Below are 26,459 nucleotides of genomic sequence, written 5' to 3' on the forward strand. Positions count from 1 at the left end.
TTTTTTCCCATCTTCCAAGCATAGTCCAACCAAATGTTAGTTTCAACCAATCGGTTAAGATATGATTCATTTGATGTCGGAAGTTTTGAAAAAGCATACGTGGACACACAAAAAAAAAGGAGGCCGTGGGGGAGAGGGGGGATGGGTTTGTTCTCTTGCATGTGCTTTTGATTTTGTGTAAGGTTTTATCATGATTGTTGATTTGCTAGACACCTGAATGAGTTTTTTTAATTTGTGCATTACAGACATGCAATATACCTAGATGAATCCAAGAACATTCCCAAACTCATCCTCTAAAAATACAACATAGTGCAGTTTCAATCTCATGATAGTCACTCACAAGGTTGAAAACCATAAACTCCATCATGCATAGCAGGGACTAGCTACTATGACATCCCTGCTAGACACCTGAATGAGTTTTTTTTATTTGTGCATTACAGACATGCAATATACCTAGATGAATCCAAGAATATTCCCAAACTCATCACAACATAGTGCAGTTTCAATCTCATGATAGTCACTCACAAGGTTGAAAACCATAAACTCCATCATGCATAGCAGGGACTAGCTATTACAGACATGCAAACCTAAGGAAAGATAGTTTCCCAAGCACCTTCAAAAGGAAAGTTGTGTGAAACCATACAAGAGATTCAAAGAATTAAGTTGGAGCATGGCAACCAAACTAAAATTGTAAGTTCAACGTGTAAAGTGAAATATTTACCAGGCATTGTTAAAATTAAGCTTATTTCCCATCTTCCAAGCATAGTCCAACCAAATGTTAGTTTGAACCAATCGCTTAAGATATGATACATTTGATGTCGGAAGTTTTGGAAAAGCATACGTGACACACCAAATTTAAAAAAAAAGGAGATGGGGGAGAGGGGGGATGGGTTTGTTCTCTTGCATGTGCTTTCGATTTTGTGTAAGGCTTTATCATGATTGTTGATTTTTCTAATTTGTGCATTACAAACATGCAAACCTAAGGAAGATGGTTTCCAAAGCACCTTCAAAAGAGATGTTGTGTGTATTAGCAAGTTTGTTTAAACTCAGATCATGACTATTGAATACCAAGACCTCAAAATCAATTATAATTTTACATTAGAAATATTCCTGGACGCCAACTTTCCAATGTCCAAATTTTCAAATTTTGCAGATTTCTCATAGTTACAAACCATGAAGGCCAAAACCATTTGAAATTCATCACATCATTCCACATTCATCCAACATCCTTTCTTGATAATTATGGATTGATATAGTTACTTAAACAAACTGCAAGAATAGATAATGCCCTTGTTGCAAGGTGGGGAGCAACATTCACACCAAAAAAGAAGAAAATATTGGAATCTAAAGAAGTGCAAGGTATGAAACCCCCATAATCATGCATGTATGTTACGAACATTTGCAAAACGTTTGCTTGGCCAACCATACAACTATATTTGAAGTATGCTTCCTGAACAACAGATAGAAAAGTAACACATAGCAAGCACACCCCAAGAGATATCAATGAAGAGACATATTGTATTAAACACTATCGAAAATTGTACCCATCCAAAACGGCCTTGTGTGTGGGAGTAAGCATATGAACCTTAGGCTGAGAAGGAAGGCAATTATATCTCTCACTTAAGAGAACATTATATTATATTAATCCTTATATTATAACTCTCGCTTAAGAAAACATTATCTTTGTCCCTTCCTAGTATACCTAGATGAATCCAAGAACATTCCCAAACTCATCCTCTAAAAACATAGTGCAGTTTCAATCTCATGATAGTCACAAGGTTGAAAACCATAAACTCCATCATGCATAGCAGGGACTAGCTACTATGACATCCCCACTGATGTCATCAGCGCCCAACAGTGGATGTAGACCATAGTATAAAAATATGCTCTCACACATACAAATCCACACACCCACACATACTTGAGCATCCATTTATACAAAGTCTTCATATTGAGTTTCTGTCGGCACTCCGGAGGTGAAGGGAAAACTCAGCCATGACGAAGGCTAGCACTCAAGGAGAAGTCCAAAATCTCTTCATTCAAGCTACAACTGCTTGTGAAGTCCAAAATCCCTTCCTAGTATGGCCATTCAAACCATACTTACATTTATGCCACACACCTTATAGACCTAAAGTAACCACCGATATTTGTAGAAGTGTGTGTGCATATTGTCTCAGACACTCTTGTCTTGGTGGTTCAGGATCATGCCCGCCAAATCATTTCCTATGACCGGATCCACATCACATCCTCCAGCTAGGAAGATGCCCCAACACCCATGGTTTGATGACGAGTGCCAAGAAATGAGATATCACCTCATACATGAGCAAGCTTTGGAGCACCTAACAACATCCAAGGCACAACGAATCTCACGCTGCCTGACACACCGTAAGAGGTGGGCTTTCCTCTCACATATAGGCTGGATGAAGTGATCTCATCTTTCTGAGGAGGGGACCCCACCATTGCATGGGGGCTTCTCTATGAGGGGAATCCACCTATTCCAATCACGAAACCAAGCATCTGACTCTACAATGTCCCGAGATCCAGGCACCACTTGATAGGTCCCAATCCAAGCACCACCACATCTATTTTGTTTACCCCACGCAATGTGCGAGCTACATTGCACCAGTTCCACAACTGAAGAACCCAAGGTCATGAGGGATTGCAAGTTGCGCATTTTGCACATGGATAGGAGGTCTTGGCCATGATCTTAGAGCAAATGTTCATGTTGTATGCCATGGCTTCCCACTTGCTTGGACTATCTCATGGGATCTCCTGCCTTCACTTCACATATTATTGACTTCTCCGTCTCATCACCACCTCCATGAGCAGATCACACTTATCTGTTCTTAGCATTTCCACACCACTACCCACATCACACTAGGAGACCATCTACACACACTACCTACAAATTAAAACCCACATACTCTGCTCGCCTTTCTGACCTACTAAGAGACATTGATCGCATACCATACAATCCCTCCATGAGGCTGCCCTATAAACTTTCCCACACACCACTCAATCCACGTGTCCCCCACTCCTCGGCTCAGTACCTTGCAATTGCAATAGCTGGTACAATGACGAGTGTCGGGCTTTACACCAACAACTTCAACTCAAAACCAACCATCATCTTCCAAGTGAGGCAAAGACGATACACGCATACTGCCGTTCGGTTTGCCAAAAGAAGCAAGCTTTCATCCGCCGGAATGAGGAGTTAATAAGCATTTTGTTTAGTAACAACTCTAAAGACTTCTAGTAGAAAAGGTTCCTTGAGCAGAGAGCCCCATCCCCTCTTACGATCCTATGCAACACACTATATGATGTTCCTAACCGCCAGCAAATGATCTCTCACATGTACCACGCCTCACTTCATGCATGCTTTTCACAGCCAGTGGTGTCAAACACGCAGCCAAGAAGCTTCACAACAGCCGAGCAAAAGACCATGAGGGCCTCTGCACTGAATTCATTGAATACGGGATAGATACCTTGGTCCCGATCTTAGCAAAGCTCTTCAATGAAGCGGTTTGCACAAGCTTCCCATGCACTTCGACCCTTAACACAATCACACCCATACACAAGGCAGAAGATCCCATGAGCCCCGCGAAACTACAAAACCATTATGATTGGACATGTTATCTCCAAGATCTATGCATCGGTACTTGACACGAAGGTTAGCCTGATTGCAAAGCTTGCATACTACAAGAGTTGGGATATGATCAAGAGATCATCTGGGCAATCATGGCACTTTATGAGAGAGTCTTGGATAGGGTTCGGACTGGTGCAAGGTGGATAGAGGAGATCATGAGCACAATTCAAGTCAAACTAGGTTGTCCATTATCAACGACCTTGTTCGGCCTCTACATAGATGAGCTTGAGACCTTCATTGGGACCCTAGGGGGACTAGTTGCTCTCTAGCCGAATCCTTGCTCCAAATTCTTCTATAGGCAGACGATGTGGTCCTACTATCTTCCTCGATAGAGTGACTCCAATGACAACCGGATACACTTCATACTTTCCGTGAGATGCATGATTTGAAGGACAACCTTGATAAAACCAAGGTCATGATCTTCAACACATCCTGAGCAGCCATGCACAAAGAGCACTTTATCTTGGCCAGGTTGCCAATGGAGGTAGTTGCATCCTACACATACCTAGGGGTCCTGTTCTCCGGCCTGATCTTTACGATGCAACCAACCATACAGACCCGACTAAGCACGGGGTACGCTGTGATGGCTAGACTCAAGCGATAATGCTTTCATTCTCACTTCCAAGATCCTCAAACCAAGAATCTTCTCTTCGATTCTTTGGTTCAACCAGCATGTATGTATGGCTGCCCCTGTTGGGGGCTCGAGTTGAGAGGCTTTAGGTACTCATGCTTTCATGAATGATTTGCAGTAAGCCCTCTGTCCTTCATCACATAGTTTTGGGCTGAGTTCGGGGCAGCTTGATGCAGTTTTCCAAGTCATCACATATCTCTTCCACATGAGGCAGCATGGTTTTTGCACCACAGGGCCACGTAAGCCCCCTTGGTTGGCTTTATCCTCCTCCATGGCATTGGCTACAAAGGGTGACTAGAGGTGTTGTATGAACGTACTTACAGATGGTTTGAGAATCTAGGGCTCCACATAGACAAGCTACTCAACTTCCAGTATAACGTCAAGGCCCCCCCTATCCCGTTCACATATCATGAGGTGAACCAAGCCATCCGAGAGGATCTCCTACAGTTACACATTTAGGACTTGGTTGGCACCTCATGAGCTCCCTGTGAAGCTCAAATTCTACAGAGACCAATTCTTACAGTTTTCAGTAGAGGGCTTCATACTGTCCCACCCAGAAGAGAGATGCTTCGCACCTTCATCCATGAGGCTGTACGACACAAGGAGCGGCTGCTCAGGGCATGTAGGGGATATTGTGACACACAACAAGACTCTACTCAAAGCATGATCACTGAGTTCTTCTAGCCAGACAACACTGATCAACATAACTCACAAAGGCAGCAATTGCGTGGACCCAAGCCAGAGTCAGAGACATGCCAGACTTGTCAATGTACTAAGGTAGAGATCACATTAGGGGGCCTCCCCATGCTTACCAAAGCGGATGCACAACCCACAGGACTGACTGTGGCACTTGTTCACCGCACGGCTACAACCAAGAGACTACAACGGGTTGCACATGTCGATAGCCGCCAATGCTGTATCACCAAGTTTTTGCCACCACAGCAGCCTCACACATCAATGCCCCCCTCCTAGGGTTAATGCTCTCGTTGGCTTTCCTTTCATGAGCTCAGGGAGTGTCCTCTCTTCATGTACCAATGCCATCATGATAAACTATGGATCTTGCTCTCTCAGCCTCTCATGCCTAGCCTAGCCTAGCTCCTCTAATCAGCAGCCCCAACCCCTCGTGATGATGAGTGCATGGGTTGATGGACCCACATGAGGGGTGGCAGCCAAATAGATTGTGATGTCCCATGCACCTGGCAAAAAACAAAACAAAGAAGAGTTTTGAATTAGCATTACAAGATGGGAAACGACGAGCGAGAGAATGACAGAGAAAAGGGTTAGGGGAGAAACAAGAAAGATGACAAGATACCAATGCAACTTACTCTAGAGAACGTTAACACACGTGTCGATAGGAGTGGACTTGGTGTGGACAGCAAAGCGAGAACAAAGACTAGTACAATACCTACATCAATGGGGGCACCATCCTCATCATCATCATCAGTATCACCACCTGCATCCGTTTTGGGATCCTTAGCAGTTACAGCAGTATCCTCTACCTCGACAGCCACATCGACTGTTACATTGACGACGGTTCCATCACCTACTTCACAGTCCCTAGATATATATATTGGTTCACAATACTCTTTGTCTTGCCTTTTCCAGTACTCTACTGGAATATCCCCTCTCTGCTCACCTCACTAGCCCACCATCCACCACCCTACCCCACCTTTCTACCGTTGCACCAATCCTCTATTTATCTGAGATCCCGAGAGGTCCGAGCTACTCATTGGCGGACGCACCAGGTCTATGGGAGTCTCTCCTCATAGAGGTATGTAGCATCCGCGCAGGTGTAGCAGAGTTGACCCACTTTGTCCAGGAGCAGGCCCGTTTTACTCCCGAGCACACGATTGTTATTCAGCAGCAGACCAGTCTCATCCAGGAGCTCAGAACAGACATCGTGGAGAAGGAGTTTTCTTCCTTGAGCGTGGCCTCAAGGGGTACACTTGCAACAATAGTGGTGGAGGCTCAGATAGCCACCATGCAATCGGCCATAGCGGAGACTTTTAAATGGGTAAGTGCTTGAAGTAGAAAGTATTCAAAAGCTAGGTTATGTGTCACATTTTCTTGAAATTGGGTAGTCCAAAATTAAGGACTATTTTAACATGACCCCATTTGGGTTGGGCAATTACCTAAGTAATCACTCATCAACATGTGACATAGCACTTTAGTGCATTGAGGGGTATGTTTTTAGGACTTACATGCCGTTTATGTACATGAGGGGATTTTATAAATAACAACTTAATGTAATTTATATATGTAGATTTATGAAGGGCTGTCACAATTTTAAGATTAAAATATGAAGACGTACACGGGCTAATTTTTTGCCAAAACAAAAAGTATCTTCTCACTCGCTCCTATGGGAATTTTAGCTTTAAATTTGGTGAACAAATCAGCCGAAAATTCATTTATGATGCACACAATTTTTGACCTGCCGTTAGGTAGCCTTATTGAAGGTTCAACTTTCAAAAGTCAAAAATAATTTCTAGCATTTTTCAGATATGTTTTTTTCAAATTCTTTGATTGGTTGGTGTTTTGACTATAGAGCATCTCTTTCAAATTTGGGTGTGCTTTTTTGGAAGTGCATTCATTGCCTCTCTCTCCTCTTCCATGTTTTTAGACGTGCATTTATTCCCTCTCTCCTCTTCCATTTCTCTCTCTCTCTCACTTTGGACAGGATTCATCTTTTTCTCCCCCCCCCCCCTCTCTCTCTCTCTCTCTCTCTCTCAATTACTGTCTTCGCATTTTGGAGGAGGGATTCATCACACCACCGGGGTACACTGAGCTTCATATGCCTCACTCACTACGGATCTCCATCGGACAGTTTCGGGTATCATCAAACCGCCTCCGCATAGAGAGCGGCAGAGCAGAGGGGATTCCTAGGGAGCATCGCTTGTACATATTGTGCAACTGTCAGGAGGTTGAGTTAGAGGAGCATTTTATTTAGGTCGCTACTAGTGCCTCTTCAGAGACGGCTCCGGGCTCCTTTCCAAATTCCTTGCCTACCCAGATCAGAGATGCCTCGCGGCCTTCATTCACGAGGGAGTCCGACATAGAGAGTACTCACTCAGGTGACGGGGCTTGGCCACATCATCAGACACCTCTCAGAGCACGATCACAGAGTTCTTCCCATCCAGTGGCATTGATCGTCCAGTCTCTAGCCGCAGACGTGACAGAGACTCCGACCCGACGATCACAGCACGATACACGAGACATCGAGGGGACACACAGATCACTCTGGGAGACCTCCCATCATTGTTTAGACCCGGGATACCTCCCACGGGAGTCACGGTGGCTCTGGTCTTGCATCGAGCCTCGTCCAAGAGACCGAGACGCACGGCACCCCTTGACGGGCACCAACGTCCCATCACCGGCTATGCACCAGCCAAGGCGACATGACATACGGAGGATTCCACTCCGCTCCAGTACTTTTCTTTTCATTGTTACATCTAGATGTATTTGATTATGTATGATCAGACTTAGGATTCAGCACGGGTGATGATGCTCGTTTCAGTAGCTCCACCCTTACTGTGATTTGTATCAGGTTTTCTTTCAGTCTCATAGACCCATCGATCTTCCAAAGACTCTAATAAAATTTCTCTCTCTTTCTTTCTTTCTCTCTCTCTCTCTCTCCTCCTCCTTCTCTCTCTCTCTCCTTCTTTTTCTCTCTCTCTTAGCAGGCCACATGAATGAAATTCATCTTGTTTAGATGGTAAAGGCATGATATCCATCTAAATCATTCCTTGTCATTTGATTTGATATGTAACATTATGCCATTTGGATTTGACAATCAAAAGATGTAGGGATGTCAAAACTCATCTTTCAAGCCAAAAGAACCAAATTTTGACAACTTGTAAAGACATAGGGATGGGAAAATATCATCTTTTGGGCCAAAATAGGGAGTGCGTTAACGCACTCCTAATTTTTGTCCACAAAATGACATTTTTCAATCCCTATATTTTTTTATTTACACTCCAAATGGGGTCATGTTACATATCAAGTCAAAAGGCAAGGCACGATTTAAATGATTATCATGCCTTTTTGCACCATCTAGTAAAATTTCATACACCAAATATGAATTTGTGGTCAATTTGTTGCACTGGTTGGATTAGTTGGATGTAAGAGTGAATCATTGGGGAGGGCTGTTTTTTGTAATAACAAAGAAACATGGGTTTTGTTCCAAGAGTGAATAGAGTTAAAAAAGCTAAGCAGTTACATATGCATGGAATGTATACTAATCCATTCAAGGAGTCCTTGAAAACGCCCCACTTGTGCGGAAGGTTGCATTGATGATCTCAATTACTATGGTGGAAAGAGAGAACTTAATTGTAGTAAGGTTTGTCTTTGATAATGATGACTTGGCAATGAAACATACCAACTCTCATATGGGGGATGTGAAATTAGTGTTAGTGGCTTTAAGTTATATGCATATTTAATCTTTCTAGCATTGAGGAAACATACGGACGGACTTTTGAATACATTATATTTTTTACTACTCAAATAGGGGATTTATAAATCTTTTATTGTTCTGTATATCTTGCTTTTTTTGACTCACTCGCGTTTTGGTAATCCTCGTGTGGAATGGACGTCTCATCGCCGGCGGACCCCGCCGACCACCTGACCGCTCCTCCACATAGGGAGGCATGGTCTATGAGACTCAGAATAATGAGACCCTTGCTTGCACCATTTGGATTTGTAACGGTACCCTTTGGTCGGAGCCTAGGAATTTCTCAAAGTCATACACAAGACGAGACATAGTCTTCTACAAAGAGACGCATCAGAGCCCAGAGCGCCCCTTATCGGTGGTCAATGGATATACTTGGGAGTCAACCTACAAAGAGAAGACAAGGGAGGCATGTGGAGTACGGGGATCAGGTCGAGTAGCAGTCTTATTTAGATCATCTCTTATTGAGGCGATTTCAGTGGAGAGGAGAAATCCACATTCTAGGTTTCTTTGAATCCGACTACAACGCACCACCAATTGCGATCTCTTCATAGCGATCTGCTACTTCCCACTAGAGACCACACATTTTGCTAGGGATTGAGACATCACCATATGCACCCCTCTACCATGACATCATGGATTTCTCGAGCCGCGGAGATGTTCTTCTAGTAGGGGACTTCAACACGAGGACAAGAGCACGCCAAGTGCCACTGCTAGATTTTCGAGAGGATGCTGTCTTACTTCCCAACATAGATCTTGCTGATGCTGACATATCACGACTGTCTGCTGATAGACGGGCCCCTATCACTTCTTACAAACATGCACTATTGGATCTATGTACGGCATACGATCTCATTATCTATAATGGTCTTGAGCGATCGCCCTCCTCCAACGGTTTCACCTGCTTTTCTCATGGAGGGAGGTCTAGCGTAGTTGATTATATCTTGGGATCCCTTGCCTTCACATCACACATCACAGACTTCTCCGTTTCACCACTGCCACCTGGGGCTGATCACACATAACTCTTCTTCAATATCACCACTCCCGCCTTGCTTTACCACTCACCACACCACCCACCTACACTACCTATCACAACATACACTTTGACCACATCCTGTCACCCATATACTCTGCACGGCTCTACACTCTACTCACCTATATTGACCACAAACCCCTTCTAGAAGATAGAGCCGCGTTGATAAGCCAATCACTGCATGAAGCTGCCCTTCATGTCTTTCCGCACACAACACGTTCTAACCGTCCATCGTTGTTAGGGCCCATGCCATGTAATAGGTGGTATGATGATGAGTGTAAGGCTCTTCGCCAACAATTGAGTGAACCAGACACGTTAGCGAGTACCGTTGTCTAGTTCACCAAAAGAAACAAAAATTTGTTCGCCAAAACGAGGATGAATTATTGAACATTCTTTTCAATGTTAATTCCAAAGACTTTTGGGAACGGTTTCTTGAACGACGGTCCCCCTCACCACTCACAATCACTCGAGTTTGGCACTACGCCCGCACACTTTATGGCATCTCCAACTAGCCCACACCTGATCTCTCGCGCATACCACGACCTACCTCTTGCACTCTTTTCACTAAAGGGGGCATCAAAGATGCGGTCATGAAACTTCATAATGGCCGAGCGAAGGATCATGAGGGACTATGCACCGAGTTTGTTGCATACGGGATTGATATCCTAGCCCCATCCTTGCAAAGCTATTTAATGAAGCAGATTGTCTTGGTTTCCCACCCACTTGGACCCTCAACACTACAGGACCATTATGATCGGGCATGTCATGTCCAAGATATATGCTTCAGTACTAGATATGGAGGTCAGTCACTATGCAGAGATTGCAAGGACTCATAGCAGATGGACAAGCAGGTTTTCGACGTGACCACGGGACCATGAATCACATCCTGACACTTAGGAGTGTCATAGAAGAGACCAGGACACGGAGACAAAGGGTATATTTCTGCTTTGTGGATTTTCGCAAAGCCTTTAACACAGTGTCTCGAGCACGCCTCATCAGGCGACTACAGGAGTTGGGAAATGGGCCGGAGATAGTTTGGGCTGTTATGGCAGTTTGTGAGAGGGTTTCTAGCAGGGTCCAAGGCGAATGGACAAATGCGATCTTGAGCACCATTGGGGTCAAACAAGGTTGTCCACTCTCACTGACCTTGTTTGGCCTCTACATAGACAAGCTCGAGTCTTCTATGAGGACACTACGAGGAGCTGGTTGCTCTCTTACCGATTACTTGCTCCAGATTCTTTTATACGTTGACGATGTGTCGCTGGTATCCTCGTCCGCCCTGAGGGGCTCTAGAGACATTTAGATGTACCACTGGCTTTTTGCGAGTCACATGACTTGAAGGTTAACCTGGGTAAACCCAAGATTATGATCTTCAACACCTCCAGCGCAGCTGCACACAGAGAGCGGTTTACTTTTGATGGGGCACCAGTTGAGATTGTTTCATCATACACATACTTGGGAATTCTATCTTCTAGACCTATCTTCACGATGAGACCGACGATGCAGGCACGCTTGAGTAGAGGTTACACCTTCCTAGCCCGCCGACTGGAGAGAGAGTGCTTCCACTCACACTTCCAGGACCCGTGGACCAAGGTTCTTCTTTTCGACTCCTTGGTCCGACCTACGGGCATGTATGGTAGCACCTGTTGGAGACCAAACCTCTCCGATATAGAGTGGACTCGAGTGGAGAGATTACAGATTCTCCTACTCTCGCGGATGAGACGCAACAAGCCATCTATCCCTTATTAGATCATTGAGGCTGAGTTCGAGGCATCCCCACTGTAGTTAGATGCGGCATTCCAAACTATCATTTACCTCTACCGCGTGCACACGTATGGCTCATGTACCACAAGGCAACAGGCTACCTTTGTTGGCACTAGCATCTTCTATGGCATTAGCAGCGCAGAGTGATGAGAGATGTTGGTACGCGCACACATGTAGATGGTTTGAGAGATTGGATTTTCATATAGACAAGCTGCCACCCTTTCAGTACAACATTGACGCCCCATTTGTCCCGTTCCGGGGCAACGAATTCAACCCAATCATACGGGAGGATGTCCCACAGCTACACACATTCAGGACCTAGCTAGCACAGGCAGAGCTCCCTGCGAAGCTCAGTTTCTATCGGGACCACTGCCTGCACATTTCAACGGAGGGTTTTATCATCCCACCGAGGTACACCCAAATCCACCTACCACATTCACTCAAGATTGCCCTTGGAGAGTTACATGTGTCATCACACCGACTCCGTATCGAGAACAGGCGAGTAGAGGGGATACCCAAGGAGAGCCGTATCTACACATTGTGTGAGCGCCATGAGGTGGAGTCAGAGGAGCATTTTTTCTTCTATTGCCCCGTCTACTATGAGATTCATGGACTATACCATTGCCTTTCAAAGACAGATTCGAGGGCCTCTCCAAACTCCTAGACCCAAATCAGAGATGCCTAGCAACCTTTGTTCACGAGGCAGTTCAGTATAGAGAACGTCTCATCAGGTTGAGGAGACAAGAGCAGGGGACCTGCCTGGCCCATCACAGAGTTCTTGAAAAAGAGGCCAAGTTAGAGGCCGGGGAAAATGTGGAGGGACTATATAAGTCTCCATCCACCCCCTACTATGTACTATGCCCCTCTCTCTCTCTCTCTCTCTCTCTCTCTCTCTCTCCCCCCCCCCCTTGTGAGTTGCTCCGGAGAGAGCTTTCTCAGCCTCCCCGCCCACTCTCAGCCTCCTCACCCACATCTCAGCCTCCTCACCCACATCTCAGCCTCCCCGCCCCTCTCCCCCCCCCCCCCCCCCCTCTCTCTCTCTCTCTCTCTCTCTCTCCCTCTCTCTCTCCCTCCCCCCCCCTTGTGAGTTGCTTCGGAGAGAGCTTTCTCTGCCTCCCTACCTGCTCTCAACCTCCCCGCCCCTCTCAGTCTCCCCGTCCCCTCTCAGCCTCTCTGCCCGCTCTCAGCCTCCCCGCCCTCCCTAAGCCTACCACCCCGCTCTCAGCCTCCCCGCCCCGCTCTCAGCCTCCCCACCCTCTCTCAGCCTCCGTGCCTCTCAACCTCCCCGCCCCTCTCAGCCTACCGCTCGCTCAGCTCAGCCTCCCCCTCGCTCAGCCGCCCTGCTCGCTCAACTGCTCAACCCGTTGATAGAGTGTGAGGGAGAGATAGAGTAGGGAGTAGAGAGACTCACTGCACACACAATAGTGGGGATAATCACAATGAGTGAGTGGTACCTCCCCAAGTACACACATATATATCTATTATGGATAAGGTAGTAACCCTTAAGTACATCTAAGTACAAATGTGTACTTAGTGTACTTAAGTGTCCTACATTAAAGTACAACATAAAGTACTATTTACATAGGGTGGCCAGTGCCTTTACCCCAACAACCTCCCACTTAAAGGCAGTGTGCCCTCAAGGAGAGAAAGAATATTGGCCTCAACCAATACCCATAAGAGATCTGCAGTGTGCAAACCTCTCTGCAGCTAACCCTTTGGTTAACAGATCTGCCGGATTGTCATCTGTATGCACCTTAACAAGCTTAATTTGCTTGTTTTCAAGCACCTCCCTGATAAAGTGATATTTCACATCTATGTGCTTCGTCTTTGCATGAAAGACAGGATTACGTGCTAACTGTATGGCACTCTGACTGTCACAATGCAACAATGGAATCTCCAATGGATAACCCAAATCTGCCACTAACCGAGATAGCCATATAGCCTCCTTGCATGCCTCAGTGGCTGCAATATATTCTGCTTCTGTGGTAGACAATGCAACGCATTGCTGCATTCTAGATACCCACGACACTGCACCTCCAGTGAAAGTGAAAACATAGCCGGTAGTAGACTTCCGGGTATCAGGGTGACCGGCATAATCAGAGTCTGTATAACCCTGCACTTTTGCATCTTGACTGCCGAAACATATACACAAGTCCTGTGTACCCTTTAGGTATCTCATGACACCTTTCACTGCATTCCAATGCTTCTTGCCAGGTTTAGCCATGTATCTGCTAACCACTCCCACTGCAAACGCAATATCGGGCCTGGTTGCAACCATAGCATACATGAGACTGCCACAAGCTGATGCATACGGAATCTTTGACATCTCAGCTCTCTCAGCATCTGTCTGAGGGCTGTCCAAAGCGCTGATTTTCACATAAGGAGGTAATGGAGTACCAATACTCTTCCCCCCCTCCATGTGAAATCTCTGCAAGACCTTGCCAATGTATTCCTTCTGAGACAAGTATAGCAACCGCTTTTCCCTATCCCGAAGTATGCGCATACCCAATATATGGTTGGCATCACCAAGATCTTTCATATCAAAGGTCTGGTGCAATCTCTTTTTCAAGGCATTCATTTCCTTATGAGATTTTCCAGCAATTAACATGTCATCCACATACAAAATGAGGATAAGTAAACTGCCATCTGAAGCTTTCTTGGTATATAAGCAGTGATCAATGTCACTTCTCCTGTAACCCTGGGTTCGCATGAATGTATCAAACTTATGATACCATTCCCTGGGTGCCTGTTTTAGACCATAAAGACTTTTCTTCAGTCTGCATACAAGCTTCTCTTTGCCCTTCACTGTAAAACCCTCTGGCTGCTGCATAAAAATTTCTTCATGTAAATCACCATGAAGAAATGCTGTTTTGACATCCATTTGGACCAAATCCATATCTGCATGTGCAACCAATGCTAATACAGTTCTGAGTGTTGTCATCTTGACAACGGGAGAGAATATCTCCTCAAAGTCAACACCATATTCCTGCTTGAACCCTTTGGCAACCAGTCTGGCTTTATGCCTTGGCTTTTCACCAGGTGTGACTTTAAGTCTATAAACCCATTTGCATGGCAGTACCTTCTTACCAGTAGGCAAGGGTACCAATTCCCAAGTGCCATTCTTGTGAAGACTGTCCATTTCAGACTTCATAGCAAGATCCCATTGAATCTTGTCTGCCCTCTGCCTAGCCTCTCTGTAGCATGAAGGCTCTCCACAATCAGTGAGCATCAAATAATCAATGCCTGGAACAAATCTTTCTGGCTGCCGCGTCTGTCTGGTTGACCTTCTAACCCAAAGACCATCATCTTGAGCTGGCTGTCCAGCCTGTTCATCACCCAGATAAGGTGGCTGTTCCATGATTCCTGGCTGCATTTGCATGTCAGGAAGATCACCTAACTGTGCCTCATCCATTGGGATGTTTTCTGCCATAACTGGCTGTCCATTAGGATCTGCTGCAGCATCATTTAATGGCTGATTATGCTGCTGTTGTGGCTGATTTACAGCCTGTCTGTGTTGCCCATGATGCCTGTCATCCTCAATAGTTACTTTTAAAGGTTCCTGCTGTACAACAGGTTCCTTGAACATGATGGTTTCATCAAACACGACATCATTGCTGCGTATAAGTTTTCTGTTCTTGGGATCCCAAATCCTGTAGCCCATCTCACCTTTGTCACCGTAACCTAGGAATATGCATTTAAGAGACTTTGGATCCAGTTTAGTTCTGTCCTCCCTGCGTACATGCACATACGCGACACAACCAAAGACCCGTAGGTGTTTGTAAGACGGAGGCTTGCCCGTCCATGCTTGTTCAGGCACACCACCACATAGTCTCTTGTTTGGTGACCTGTTAATAAGGTGCACAGCTGTCTTTACAGCTTCAGCCCAAAATGTGTGGGGCAATGCAGCATGTGACAACATGGATCTGACTTTCTCTTGAATGGTCCTGAACATTTTTTCAGCTGTACCATTTTGTGGAGGATCATATGGTGCAGACAACACCCTTTGAATACCCTTTGCCTCACAGAATTCTTGAAATTCTTTGGACAAATACTCTCCACCATTGTCAGATCGTAAGGCTTTCAGTTTTTTGCCTGTCTCATTTTCAACCAGTGCAACAAACTTAGTGAAAGCCTTGAACGTATCACTCTTCTTTCTGAGAGTGTAAACCCACACTTTGCGGGTGGCGTCATCTATGAATGACAGTATGTACTTTGAACCTCCTAAAGAGAGTGTAGGCATCTCACACACATCAGTATGTACTAGCTCCAAGAGCTGTAATTTCTGATTTGACCTTCTCTTATGAGGTATTTGTACTTGACGACCGTAGAGACAAAATTCACATTTCTGCAAATCTGAATATTTTAGACTCGGCAAGTAACCAAAGTGAGCCAATTGCTCCATTCCCTTAATACTCATATGGCCAAGCCGGCTATGCCACAATGAAATCTTTGGCAGCTCGGTGGCATTTACATCAGAATGCGGACAATGTCCAGCATGAAGTGAGTACAAAGTATCAACCTTAGGACCCCTGGCAATAGCCATTGCCCCTTTGCTGATTTTCCATTTCTGATTACCAAAGGTGGTAAGATAACCATCATCATCCAACAACCCTGTGGAAATCAAGTTCTTCTTCACCTCAGGAACATGCCTGACCCCTTTAAGCATTAACTGTTGGCCATTTTCAAGAACAAGCCTGACATCACCTATACCAATGATAGAACATGCATGATTATCACCAAGAAAGACAACTCCCTTCTGCCCTCCTGCATATCTGACAAACAGATCTCTGTAGGATGTCACATGAAAGGAAGCACCTGAATCTATAATCCAGGAAAACATATCTGATCCATCACCAGCATGAAGTGTATGAGCCTCGAGTGAAGAGGTGAAACATATCTCATGTCCACTGTCACTGTCACTAACATAAGTAACATTCAGCTCCTCTTTTTCTTTGCCCTTAGACTTGCCTTGAGCCTTGCCTTCTTTGGCTCTCTGGTCATTCTTCTTTTGAAAACACTTTTTCTCAATATGTCCCTTCTTGCCACAATAGTTGCATACAAGATCACTCTTAGAGCGGGACTTGCTCCTCTCTCTTTCTATGTCTTTACCACGTGTTTTGGACCTGCTGCGTGCATTCAAAGCATTTGACTTCCCAATAGCATTGTTCTTTCTGTTCATCTCTTCCTGTAGAAGAGCACTCTCCACATCTGCAAATACCAGAATGGTTTTTGAGTTGCTGGTAGAAGTCCTGAATGTGTCCCATGACTCAGGTAGAGAACATAGGATGAGTGTAGCTTTCAGCTCATCATCGAGCTTCAACCCCTGGTTGATCACCTGGCTGAATATGCTGTTAAACTCAATAATATGAGTGGACATAGCTGTCCCCTCCTTCATTTGAAGACCAACAAGCTTTTTTAGCCAGTAAGCTTTTCCCGTGGCACTTTTCTTGGCATAAGTATCCTCAAGACGTTGCCACATCTCCCACGCAGTAGGTTCATCCCTGATGCCTACAACCAGTGAATCAACAACTGTAAGCATAATGGTCGACCTGGCCAAGCCGTCCATCTTCTCCCACTGCTCATCAGTAATGTTGGAGGGCTTAACACCCTTCTCCTTTATAGGTTTGTACTGGTCCTTCTGCATCAACACATTGTAGCATTGTGTCCTCCATATGTCGTAATTTTTAGCTCCTTCGAGCTTCTTTATCTGAAACAAGGACGACACATCGCTGCCGGAACTCATGGTAAAGAAAATAGAGTTTGACTCCCTGTAGTCGTGCAATTAAGCACTAGTTACTCCAAGAAAATTCCCCCGCAGCGGAAGTACGATCAAAAAATGAACTTGGTACTGTTTCAGTGGCATAAAACCAGCTGAAAGTCTTTCTCCCACTTGCTGCAGAAACAGTACAGCAAGCTGTTCCTGTCTTTTTTTGCTGGTGAAAGTGCGGTACAGCTCCTTCAAAGTGCTCCAGAAAAATCCCAGAACTGTTTTCTGAAAAAGTAGCAGTACTTTTGACCTTTTTTGACAGTGAAATCTGGTCAAACTTGCTGGTTGACAGTCCCGGACTGTCAAAAAACAGTGAATCTCTGATTGTGGATGAAGATCTCTGATTTTAGACCTCCATATGCTCCAGAAACTTCCCCCCCAACTGAATTCACAGTTTGGAAGTGAGATTGCTCAAAAGCCCTTTGAATGCATGAAGAAAATCAGAGATTTCACCTCCAATTAAAAAGATTGACCTTTGACCAAAAAAAAAACTGTAAGTCAAATTTGCACTTTCAAAGCATAGTAGTGCTTTACGAGATAGCCTGATGCATGTAGAGTGCTCCCACTTGACAGATTTCCGGTCAGGCTACAAAAGCCCCAAATTTGACTAAAGTCAAACTTGGTCAAAATCGACCAAATCTGTACCAAAAGTGATTGTACTTTCAGCAACAAGCTAAAGCATTTGTCCCAAGCATAATAGCATCAAAAGCCCCTTGAATTGACAGCACATTCCGTGCATTAACACAGTAAAATGGCATCAACTGCTACTGCTCACAAGGCATCTGACTGCAAATCCATTGAGGTGCATCCAACAAGGTATACACTGCAAGTTTCAAGTACAGATCTGTCCAATGCATACAATCAGTGCCACCACTGACATACAATCACTGGCTAAGTGATAGACCTGTCTCGACACTGTTTGCGGCATAAGCAAAGCCTCAGTGCGAGTGAAAGCCCTGCCCCAAATAGAACACAATGCGTACCTTCGAAATGCTTTGATTGGAGTGCACGCAGCTGTTGCAAGCTATCTTCAGCACATTCTATTTCGATGCTGGATTCCACGTAGAGGAGGAGCCCTACAGCCTTGGCGACGCCGATGCAGCCACGCCTTGAAGTCCTGGCCACGCCGATGCAGTAGCACCTTGCAGCCCTGGCCACGCAGATGCAGCCGCGTCAGGCGCCGTGGCCTGCGCAGATGCAGCCCTTGGCTGCGACGTGCAGCCGCGCCCTGCGACCTGCAGCCTTTGGCTCGCAGCCGCGCCCTGCGAGCTTGCAGCAGCGCCTTTGCGCTTGCCTTGCAGCCGCGTCCGCAGCAGTGGCCTGCGCCTTGCAGCCGCGCCCTGGCTACGCCGCCCGCGCTCCCGCCTTGCTTGCAGCCGCTCCAGCTACGCCGCCCGCGCCATCGCCTTGCAGCCGCGCTACCACACCCGCGCCCTCGCCCTTGGCCTGGCTATCGCGATCCGTCCGTACGGCTGTACGGACGATGTACGGCCGTACGGACTTGTCCGTACGGTAGGGGTAGGCTAGGGAGAGAGGGAGTGGAAGCGGAGGGAGAGAGCCCGTTGGCTCTGATACCAGTTGATAGAGTGTGAGGGAGAGATAGAGTAGGGAGTAGAGAGACTCACTGCACACACAATAGTGGGGATAATCACAATGAGTGAGTGGTACCTCCCCAAGTACACACATATATATCTATTATGGATAAGGTAGTAACCCTTAAGTACATCTAAGTACAAATGTGTACTTAGTGTACTTAAGTGTCCTACATTAAAGTACAACATAAAGTACTATTTACATAGGGTGGCCAGTGCCTTTACCCCAACACCCGTCAGCTCTCCCGTAGCCTCTCCTCCGCTCCCTCTCGTAGCCTCTCCGTCCCCTCCCGTAGCCTCTCCACTGCCCTCTCTCCCACTAGCCTCTCTGCTCTCCAAATCTGTCCCTACCTCTTCTCTACATTGGTATCAGAGCACCGACTTTGGCACCTCTGCTTCACCTTTCACTCCAACTCCTCCACCAGCTCCGATGCCAGACAGGCGCACAACACAACCTTCAGCTATTGGCAGCCATGACTTACGGTTCAGTGACGCTGGAGGGCTAAGCGGTGGATTGCACCTACGCTACTATAACAGCTGCAAAACTAGCTAAAGATGTTGGTTCAATTGCTGACTATGGAGCAAAGCCAGCCAAGAATGCCACACCATCGTTGTGCAGCCATCGTCAACAGGCTGCCAACGAGGAAAGCCCCACTCGCTAAGATTTGAAGGGCTGGCAAATTGCGATGGACGTAAAGGAGCACCAAGAAACGAGACCATTTGAGTCGAACAGGAAGAGCAAACAAGAGATTTGGACAGTCTGCAGGCATCTCCCGTCAGGCCCACACCATGAGCCATCCATCTCGACTGTCCTTGCTCATCCAAAAGTCCGTCCCATCCGACGACGCGTAGGCTATCCCTGCTCCCCCGCGTCCTTGCTCTCCGTCGTCCTTGCGCTCCTCGTTGGACGACCTCCGCTCCAATCCCGTTGTCGCTCGCCGTCACTGACCTGCACACACGCAAGTCTGTCACCGTGCGTCGCCTTTTGATTAATTCTAGGTTAGTTTTACCTTGGCTAGTAGGTTGGGTCAGGTTAGTTAGGTCGAGTTAGCTAGGTTAGGTCCGGCTAGTTTGGTTAGTGGAGTGGGTTAGGTTAGTAGATTGGGTTAGGTTAGGTTTAGTTAGTTTGGCTCTAAGTAAGGTTAGTACTAACCAAGGTTAAAGATTGGGTTAGGTTGACCTAAGACAGTGCCCTAACAATCGTAAAGGTCTTAGGCTAGAACTGTCCTAACTATCCTAGGTGACTTAGGTCTCCCAAAAAAAAAAGAAAAAAGGAAAAGAAAGAGATAAACAATTCACTTTCAACCTCTTTTTAGGGGCCTTTCAGAGCCCGTTTGGAGCCAGATTGGTCAGTAGATCACATCTGCCATTATTATGTAGGATAAGGGTAAGCAGCCCGCACCCCAGCATGGGGACGATTCAGACAGTCAGGATGTTTTGTCTGCTCCACGCAAGGGTTTTATGGCAGACGCCCATCGTGCCTATGAGCATTAGTCTTCTGGACCATTGCATGTACCCCAACTTTGGGATTATATGGACATAAATGATGCATTTTTTGTGCCACAGAGCACCTTCTTGCAGGATGTCGGGCCATCTTTTGGCTCTCAGCTTTCTGCATCTATGCAGGCTGAGCTGTCTCTTTTGGGCCGACCCGTTGGTGTGCATTCGACTAGTGCTCCTTTCACCGCACCAGCGAGTATGCCTAGAGTTGGCTTGGGTTTATATGGCAGCCCACACCCCTGGGAGAGAGGTCAGCCCCTTCTCAACCCTTTGGTATGCCATCATTTCGGAGAGATGCATTTGGCAAAGAGACCCAGTCCGGAGTTTATGCACCTATTGCTCCGCCAGCGTGCAAATATAGCCAGACGCAGCCAGTGCATCAGATGGCAGCAGCTTCTACGCACCAGGAGGTTGGTGGTGGGCAGCAAGCCACTTTTGATGACATGTTGGCAAATTCTTTGCGTTCATACAGGGCCCTACCTGAGGCCATCAGACTTGAGATGCCCTTCTCCAATTATGTGAACCTCAAGCGTGATGATGCCCGCAATTCTGGAGGTTACACACACAAGAATTATGCAGCAAAGGATATCAAGGACAAACTCACAATGCATAAGTTTAAAGGGGACACTCGCACTCCCAATGAGTTGGAGGAGTGGCTCACGAAGCTGGAAGACTATTTCCGCTTCTATCCCAAGTCTGAGGAGGAGCGCATCATTTTTGCAAGTATGCAAATGCAAGACTATGCCCACACATGGTGGCGATACATGAGGGATTCGCCTCAGAAACCAACCACTTGGAGGGGTTTCAAAGAATTGATGGTCACTACATTTGTATCTCCACTTGTATTGGATCAATACTTGGCTGAATTTTATGCCTTGTCATAGACTGGTACGGTCCAAGAGTAATTGCAACGCTTTTGAGGGCTTTCCCTGTTTGTGCAAGATGTATCTGAAAAGGCAAAGCTGCTGCGTTTTATCCATGGGTTAAGTTCTTCTCTCGCTGCAGATGTGAAGGCACATAACCCTCAAACAATTGAGAGGGCAGCTCAGCTTGCAGAAGTATTCGAGCCTAAATATGTTGGCAAGCACTGAAATGCCATGGGCAGCTCACATGCTATGGGGTATGACACTGAGTCGAAGCCTAAGTTTGCTGAGTGGACTGACAAGAAATCTGCAGCAGCACCATTTCCTCGCTTTCCTATTGTCTCAGGTAGTAAGATGCCGTATGCCAGGCCTTACAAGTATCCTGATGCCAAGCCAGGAGGCAAGCCTACTGCTGGAAATGAGCAGGCTGAGATAAAACAGCATACACGGGCAATAATGGATAGCAGAAAGAAAGCCAACTTATGTTTTAAATGTGGCGAGAAATGGACTCCTGAGCACAAGAATGTGTGCAAGATGCGCAACAATGGTACTACCAAGCTCAGCATGATCATTGAGCTCTTAGATGACGAGGAATTGTTTGATGCCCCAGGTTCTTTGCATACGTCTCAGGATGAGATGGCAAATACACATGATGCAGATGAGGTTCCTGACACTAGAGCCACGAAGGGCACTGACTTTCCTTTTGATCCTGGTGGTGCTACTGCGCATGACACTCATGCTTCGCATTCGTATGAGATTCTGCCCACTGGTGGCATGAGAGGCCATAGGCCAACACTCTTTTTTGTGGAGCATCAGGATGTGATACCTTTTTATGCACGTGAAGATGCAGGTGGTAATGCTCCTGTGAACAAGGATGAGGTTTATTGGGATACACAGCCAACACTTTATACTATTTCCATGCATGCCCTTATGGGTGCCAAAGTGCTGATACTATCAAATTAACAGGGATGATTAATGGAAGGATTGTGCATGTGTTGGTGGACAGCGGTAGCACCCACACTTTTGTTAACTGCAAGACCTTACAAAGGGTGGGACTGATTGCTACTGAGATAGACCATGGGCTGAGAGTAGAAGTGGCCAATGGACAGTATATGATTAGTAGATCTTGTTGCCAAGATGCAAGGATTAAGTTCTCTGATGACTATAGATTTGCAGGTGATCTCTTGGCACTTGACATGGGCCCAATAGATGTTGTCCTGGGCTGCGATTGGTTGCAATCATTGGGCAAAATCAGCATGGATTTCAATGCCTTAACACTCAGCTTTGTCCACAGGGATGGATCAGTTGCATTGCATGGTATTGCAGCTCCTAAATTGCAGGTCATTTCAGCAAGACAGTTGGCCAGAGAGCTCAAGAGGGCAGCGCCATTTATGCATTAAATGTGTCAATAACTAAAGAGGGTGGCACTCCCTGTGTTGATGATTGTGATATGTAGAGTTTGCTCTCAGAGTTTGCAAATGTGTTTGCTGATTTGCCATCACAGTTGCCTCCGAGAAGAGATGTAGATCATGCCATAGTCGTAGCACCTGGCAATAAGCCTATCAATAAGGCCCCATACCGACTCTCTAAGGTAGAACGGGAAGAAGTGGCAACTCAAGTGAGGGACTTACTTTTGAAGAGTTTCATCACTCATAGCACTTCTCCTTTTGCATCCCCTGTACTCCTGGTGAAAAAGAAGGATGGTTCTTACCGTATGTGCATGTTGGAATCGGAGTCCTAGTGTGTGTGGTCCTAGAGTCCTAGGAGTGTCCTATAGTTGTGTGAGTGTGAAGAGTCTTGAGGCCACTTGTGCCACCTCATGTGGAAGATGTGATTCCTCACCTAGATTATAGGATCTAGATTCTCTTGTGTGTGACCTCATCTATGAGGTGTCTGTATTGGAAGATAAGGCTTGCCTAGCCTATAAAAGAGGCCATGTACTTGCTACGAATTAATCAACCATCAACATCAGCTATTATGCCTCAGCTCTTGTCTCCAATCATGTGTCCCTCACCCTCTCCCATTTTCAACAATTGGTATCAGAGCCACCTTGAAGCGTCTTGCCCATTCCTCTCCTCGCAGGCTCCTCTTGTAGTTTGTGTGTGACCTCATCTATGAGGTGTCTGTGTGGGAAGATAAGGCTTGCCCAACCTATAAAAGAGGCCATGTACTTGCTATGAATTAATCAACCATCAACATCAGCTATTGTGCCTAAGCTCTTGTCTCCAATCATGTGTCTCTCACCCTCTCCCATTTTCAACAGTGCATTGACTATAGAGACTTGAATAAGGTCACCATCAAAAACACGTTTCCAATCCCCAGGATAGATGACCTATTGGATGAACTCAAGGGTGCTTAGTTTGTCACTAAGATTGATTTGAGGTCCGGCTATCATCAGATTAGAATGAAAGCTGGGGATGAGCACAAGACAACCTTTCGCACAAAGAGGGGACTGTATGAGTTCAAGGTGATGCCTTTTGGATTGACCAATGCACCAACTACTTTCCAGGCACTCATGAACAAGATTTTGCAGCCTCTCCTTTTCAAATATGTGTTGGTATTTTTTTATGACATCCTCATTTACAGCAAGGATAAACAAGAGCACATCAGACATGTCAAGCAAGTGCTGGAAATTTTGAGGTTGCATCAGCTTTATGCTAAAGCCAGCAAATGCACTTTTATGGCACAAGAGGCTGAGTATCTTGGTCTCATTGTGAGCAAGGATGGCATTCGAATGGATCCTGCAAAGGTGAAATGCATTGAGGATTGGCCGCAGCCACGCAACCCTACTCAATTGAGGGGATTCCTAGGTCTTGCTTCCTTCTACATGTGCTTTATTCGCAAGTTTGCCAAGAGGGCAGCCCCTCTGACAGACCTTTTGAAGAAGGATGCTTTTATGTGGTCTACAGATGCACATCGCAGCTTTGAAGACCTGAAATTCGCCCTCACTCATGCTCCTGTGTTGGTATGCCCTGATTTTTCACGTACTTTCATTGTGGAGGCAAATGCCAGTGGCAAAGGATTAGGGACTCTGCTAAGACACGAACACGGGGTATTTGCTTTTGAAAGCAGGAAATTGGGTGCCAAGGAACTAGATTATCATGTGTATGATCTAGAAATGTTGGCTATCCTCCATGCTGTCGAAAAATGGCACCACTACCTGTATGGTAGCAAAATCAAGGTTAAGACAGATCATAGGACACTCAGGTATTTCCTTACGCAGCCCAACTTGTCAATGAAGCAGAAGAGGTGGCTGGCTAAGGTTCAGTCTTATGATTTGGACATCGAGTACAGGAAAGGGAAAGAAAACATGGTTGCAGATGCCTTATCCCATATGTGGGCTTGCAGTTTGTCTGCCAATTCTACCATCTACCAAGAGTGGATTCATGGTATTCAGGAAGAATACACGCAGGATTCTAAGGCAGCTTCCATATTTGTGGAGTTACAGAGGCCATCGAGCCAAGGGCATGCTGAATTTAAGCTGCATTATGGGCTGTTGTGGTGCAAGGACAGAATTTATTTGGTGCCAAATTCAAAGTACCGACTGCTGGTCTTACAAGAAATGCACTCGTCTCCTATGGCAAGACATGCAGGTATTACTAAGACATGAAAAGGTCAAACAGAGCTTTATCTAGGATGGCTTGTGGCAGGATGTAGTTAAATTTGTCAGTGAATGTTTGCCCTGCCAGCAAAATAAAGTGGACAGCCAGTTACCCGCGGGTCTCTTGCAGCCATTACCTATTCCAAAAGGCAAATGGACTCACATTGCTATGGATTTCATCACAAGGCTGCCTTCCACAGAGCGGGGATGGGATAGCATTTTTGTGGTGGTTGACAGAATGACAAAGCAGGCCCATTTCTTACCCACTAAGACCCGTTATTCAGCATCACAGGTTGCTTGGCAGTTCATCGAGCATGTCTTTAAGCATCATGGTTTCCCTCAAGAGATTGTCAGTGACAGAGATGCAAAATTTATGGATCACTTTTGGCAGGAATTATTTACAGCAGTGGGTACTTCTCTTACACCTAGCACTGCTTACCACCCTGAGTCGGATGGACAGTCAGAAAGGGTGAACAAATGGCTGGAGGAGTTTTTGAGGCATTTCTGTCATGACACACAGGAGTCTTGAGATAAGTGGTTGGAACTTGCTGAATTTTGTTACAACAGTACCAAGCACATCTCTATTGGCATGAGCCTGTTCGAGGCTATGTATGGATGCACATCAGCAAGCAAGAAATAACTTGGAGAGTATGGATGCCCTTCTGCCTGTCTTTTGAAGAAGGGGATTATGTGCATTTATGCCTCCATAAGAACCGTTATGCCTCGCTGAAGGGTAACACCAACATGAAGCTTGCTCACAGGTATTATGGTCCCTACAGGATCATCCCGCAAAGTTGGCGAGGTGGCATATGAGTTGGAGCTACCCAGGACCTCCAAGATTCATAATGTTTTCCATGTGTCCTTGCTGAAGCCACATGTCGGACAGCATGTCCAAGTCCTTCCTGAGCTACCAACTATGGATGAGGAGGGCCACATACTCTATGTTCCGAAGCGCATCATAGGTTTCAGGGATCACGTACTCCGAAACAAAGTCTACACCGAGTATCTTATCAAGTGGCAAGGACTCCCTGAGGATGAGAACTCATGGCAGCCAGAGAGCATTGTCCAAGACAACCCCTATCTCCTACCGGGCTGATTATTATTTGCTGTTTGCTGCACCTGTTTAACAGCCCGCATATGAAATTTTGAGGGCAAAATTCTATGGGAAGGGATGGCTGTAATGAGGAAAAAGAGGCCAAGTTAGAGGCCCTTTAGGAAAGAAATGTGGAGGGACTATATAAGTCTCCATCCACCCCCTACTATGTACTTTTTGATGTGACATCTAATCCTATCTACTCTCCCTTCCTCCTTCCTGCCTACGCTCACTCACTCTCTCTCTCTCTCTCCTCCCTACTCCCTCTCAATCTCTCCCTCTCTTTCCTACCCCATTCTCTCCCTCCTACCCTTTCCTCTCCCTCTTCCCCTCTCTCTCTCCCCCTTCTGCTCCTCTATTCCCCTTTCTCCAAATCTGTCCCTACCCCTTCTCTACATTCCAGGCAGAGGAAGTTGCTAGCCCAGACACGGTTAGCAAGAGAGGCAGAGACCCTGAGACCGAGACGCGGCACACTCGACAGAGGATAGACACACAGATCACACTTACTGACATCTCTATTTTTAGACC

At 46.1% G+C, this 26,459-nt stretch overlaps 1 protein-coding gene across 1 annotated transcript in view; it reads right to left on the minus strand.

Annotated features, from left to right (window-relative positions):
• Positions 1-26,459, minus strand: part of EMB3006 (embryo defective 3006) — a 78,544-nt gene that overhangs the window by 8,385 nt on the left and 43,700 nt on the right. The gene's annotated exons all lie outside the window — the stretch shown is intronic.

Source organism: Dipteris shenzhenensis, chromosome 28 (genome assembly GCF_047967505.1).
Source record: "Dipteris shenzhenensis isolate YYH24624 ecotype China chromosome 28, Dip_SZ_1.0, whole genome shotgun sequence".
Lineage (NCBI taxonomy): Eukaryota > Viridiplantae > Streptophyta > Polypodiopsida > Gleicheniales > Dipteridaceae > Dipteris > Dipteris shenzhenensis.